Raw genomic sequence first — 4,607 nt, 5'->3', positions numbered from 1 at the left:
GCTCTGTAGACCAGGCTGGTCTCGAACTCACAGAGATCCGCCTGCCTCTGCCTCCCGAGTGCTGGGATTAAAGGCGTGCGCCACCATCGCCCGGCCTAATAAATATTTTTAGAAAAAAGGTCTTCAATATGGAAAAGCTATATTCCAAAAGATGTTTGTCAAAAATAAAAAGCAGAAACCAGGAAGCAACACACGATTACCTTTTAGAAAACCTGAACACATTTACACAATACAGGGTATGGTTAATTAAATATGGTACTGGTACTTCAAAATACAATTTTGGTTGGGAATGTAGTTCAGTGGTAGAACATTTGCCTAACGTGCAAATACCTGGGTTTGAGTCACAACACCACACACACACAGATTGTGAAGCCCACACAACAAAGAAAATTGATTACAAATCTCTTTTTCATTTCAACACTAATTACATCATGCATAAGAAAAAGTAAAAAGAAAGTCACACAGACCCAGCAGTGTTACGTTGTGTAACAGGTCAGTGGCCTTCACTTTTCTGGGCTCTCCAAGGTGATTATGCTGATCATTTAAAACACAAGCCTGCGGGGGGGCATGGTGGCACACACCTGGACTCCACAGCAGATTCACCACCAGCTGGGCTACAGTGATACTCTTTCTCAGAAGTGTGTAATAGAGCTCCCCACCAGCACCCCCAAACCTCCTAAAAGTCAAGTGAGGGTCCAGGTGGAAGTGGCTGCTGTACCACAGAAGCTTCTGGCAGAGCCAGGAGGCCCAACACCTGACAGGGCCCAGGACACAGCCACAACAACAGGGTGGCCTGGGCAGTTCTGTACTTCCCAGAGACAGAGCACATCCGTTTTCACTCTCCCTCCCTCGTCACCACTGCAGACCTTGCTAGACCCCAAGCTGAAAATTCTCTCAGTGCTTAAGTTCCCTCCACCCCAGTGCTCTGGCACATGAATTCACTTAGTTTGGTGTAACTGCTGATAAAAGTGGGAGTACTGCTATCCATAAAGATGGTTAAAAAAAAATGTACCTAGGATGGAAGCTTTCCATTAACACCAGGGTAGACTGGGAAGTCAGACTAAGACAGACATTAAGAAATACTGGAAGCCAGGCAATGGTGGTACATGCCTTTAATCCTAGCACTCAGGAGGCAGAGGCAGACAGATCTCTAAGTTCGAGGCCAGCCTGGACTACAAAGCAAGTTCAGGACTACACAGAGAAACCCTGTCTTGAAAAACAAGAAGAAAGAAGTCCTGAAATTAGGGCCTGTAAGATGGCTCATTTGTGAAGGTAGCCACCATTCTGACAACTTCAATTTAACCCCCAGGACCCATGTGCTAGAACTAAGTCTTACATGTTGTCCTCTAACCCCACGTGTGTGCACACACAGAAATACATCTAATTCTTAGAAGGAATACTGGAATTAAAGCTTTGTTGATGTTAACAGCGGCCTGCAGTCCAGTTTACAAAATATATATGAAATATTCCTTTTACTTATCACATAAAGCAAAGTATCATAAATGCCCAACTTTTCTTTCTACATACATTTTTCTTCCTCAAGCACTACAATAGCTTAATATGGTTAATCCACTCATCTTCATGAGAGGAGGAAGCCAAGGCTGATCAAGTTATTAAGCTGTATAAGCAAGCTGGCATGAAGAGTTGGCACAAATAGGAAGTGATTACATCCAAGTCTGATCTTAAATTTCGAGGGCTTAGCAATTCCTCTTCCCCAATTTCAGTTCACATAACAAGCCAAGAAATTACCAGATGTTTGTCCAGATTATTACTAAAGTGCATCCAACTTTGAGATTCTTGACTTGCAGAATCACTAAGACATCACACACCCTTAGGGGTTACCTACTGTGTCTTTTTATTTTAGTGGTTTCGTTTTAATAGTCTTTGAAAACAAGGAACAACTGCAATATGCATATTGTAACTGAATACAGCCATACAATCCTGGTGACAAAATTTCATAGGCACTTAATGAACAAATAAAGTAGAATACACTAGAAAAGCTGAAGCCCCAGGAATCTTTGCAAGAGCGAGGGGTGGAGGCAGGCATCTGTAATCTCAGCAATGGGGAAACTGAAGCAAGAGACTAGGGAGCTTTCGGCTACACAGCAAGATCATATCTCAGAATGCAAAGAAAACAATCCGCTCAAGAGCACAGCGGTTCATCAAGTGTTCTATGTGGACCGCATTAACACAGACCTTACCAAGCACCTAACTGGACAGCAGTACGAGGGCAAACACGTAAGCTAGGCCTGCTGCTAGTTCCAAGTCCATTACTTAGTTAACCACTTCAAAAGCTGCAATGGAAACTTTTTCTTGCAATGCAAATCTTTCCAAAAAACAAGTTTGGGGCCGGACACAGTGGCACACACTTTAATTCGGCACTCTGGAAGCAGAGAAAAGCGTATCTCTAGGAGTCTGAGGCGAGCCTGGTCTACACAGTGAGTTCTGGGCAAGGCAAGGCTACACACACAGTGAGCTCTTGTTACAAACTTTCAGTCAACATAAATGTTACCCATTTTGTAAGATTTTTAGTTTTTATTTATTGTGCATGGGTGTTTTGCCCACATGTTGTCTGCACACCACACATATGTAGTACCCCTGGAGGCAGAGGGTGCTGGGTGCTCGGTTGTGAATCGCCATGCGGGGTACTGGGAACTAACTAGATCCAGGCCCTCCACAGAGCAACAGTGCTCCTAACTGCTGCTCTGAACTTTGCAGATCCCACTCTTACCCACTTTGGAAAGTACAAGTCAACTGTCTTTAGTATACCCATAGTTGTGCAATCACATACACAATCAGTTTTGTTTGTGGGAGTGTTTTTTTTGGGGGGGAGGGGTGGGAGGAGTTCAGACAAGCTCTTGCATAGCCCTGGCTGTTCTGGAACTCTCTATTTCTGAGGCTGGCCTTCAACTTCTGGTCCCATCTGCTTAGATCTCCCAGTACTGAGATTAAAGGTGTGTACCACCATGCTTGGCTAATTTTACATTTTCCCAAAAGAAACCCTGAAGTCACCAGCCACTTCTAAAGAACTCATTCCTAGGAATTTGAAAGACCCCATACAAGTTTCCCTGTGAGCACATAAGAAGCAATGGCTAAACACTCAGAGGATAAGAAACATGACGAATGACAGCCAATTCCCTGCCCCTCTACTCTGGACTTTTCTTCTGACATCCAAACCTTCACTATCAGTTACTTGCTGAGTAATTCCACATATATATCCATCAGCGTTTCAAACCAAACCACATCCAAACCCAGATTATCACCTCCCTACCAAACCTGTTCTTCTTGAATCAACCCTTTTATTTATTGCCCAATCTTCTTCCCACTCGGCTGCAAATTCTATCTAGCAGTCTCTCTCATTCTTCATATTTAAATAATCCCAGCCATTAATGAATTCCCCAAATCATTTACTCCTCCTGTGATACAGTTTAGATTTCTCGGTATCTTTCAACTACACTATTAATATAGGCTTCTAACTGGTTACCTTGCCTTTAAAAGTTTCCCTTTCCTCAGGGTTAGAGGTGGCACACGCCTTTAATGCCAGCACTCGGGAGGCAGAGGCAGGCAATCTCTGTGCATTTGAGGCTTGACTGGTCTACAGAGCAAGTTCCAGGAGAGTCAGGATTACACAGAGAAACCCTGTCTCGAAAATCCAAAAATAAAATAAAAATACTCCTTGCAATCTATCTTTTACCCAAACACTCATTTTCCCCTCAAAATACAAGAATGTTTGTCATCCCTCATACTCAAAGTTTAGCGTGGCAGAATAATGGTCAAACCTCTACACTACTACACTCCCCCCAAAAACTAGAAATTGCAAACTTTTCCCCAAATTTGACACCTACGAGATCAAGACTTAAATAAAAACCTACATCTTCTGATGCTCGGTTGCCCTGTATTCTGCTATACACTACGATAACACAAAGTGTAATTCTCGGGGCCAAACACCAAGAATTGTACGTTTTCAAAATATCTTTTCTTCTCTTTGCATATTTTACACTGGCCCCTGTGTCAACGTAAAAGTATGAACTCTGAATCACATCTCAATATTTAACTCCCAAATGGTACCTAAGTACATTTCAGAGCCTCATGCGCAAGGGTGATAAAGTTTAATAAACTAATTGGATCTTCTTCTGAGAAACTTCAGAGGACGAAATTCAATGAGCAAAACACAGCCAGGCTACCAGCACTCGCTGCCCACACACGGGCCTGAAGCGTCAGGTAGAGGAGACGCCAGACGTCCAGCCCTGGTCCTCAGGCGTCCCCCTTCCAGACCCAGGGAGTGAGGGGACGCCGGAAAGGGAAGCGGTCGCTCTGGGTGAAACGCCGGCCGGGCACCGCTGGCCAGCCTTCCCGCCAGCACAAAGGCCTCGGTGCAAGGAAGGCCCGAAGGTCCGCGGACAGGCCCGGCTGCGGGTGCAGTCCGGCGCCTCCGCCCAGGGGACTCACTGACTCCGGGTTTTTGGGTGCAATTGGCTTCCAAGCACCCGCCCGCAAAAACAAGCCGAAGAGCCAAGACAGCGCGCCCCAGATCCTGGGAGGCGGAGGGCCGAAACCGCGGGGTGTCGGACAGGTCGCTCTCAGCCCGCCAGATGCCGGGGGGGGGG

At 45.3% G+C, this 4,607-nt stretch overlaps 1 protein-coding gene across 1 annotated transcript in view; it reads right to left on the bottom strand.

Moving 5' to 3' along the window:
* Znf410 (zinc finger protein 410) overlaps positions 1-4,607 on the bottom strand; it is a 30,829-nt gene that overhangs the window by 25,870 nt on the left and 352 nt on the right. The window lies entirely within an intron of this gene.

This window comes from Microtus ochrogaster, chromosome 1 (assembly GCF_000317375.1).
Source record: "Microtus ochrogaster isolate Prairie Vole_2 chromosome 1, MicOch1.0, whole genome shotgun sequence".
Classification (NCBI taxonomy): domain Eukaryota; kingdom Metazoa; phylum Chordata; class Mammalia; order Rodentia; family Cricetidae; genus Microtus; species Microtus ochrogaster.
This window is presented reverse-complemented; position numbering and strand designations above follow the sequence as displayed.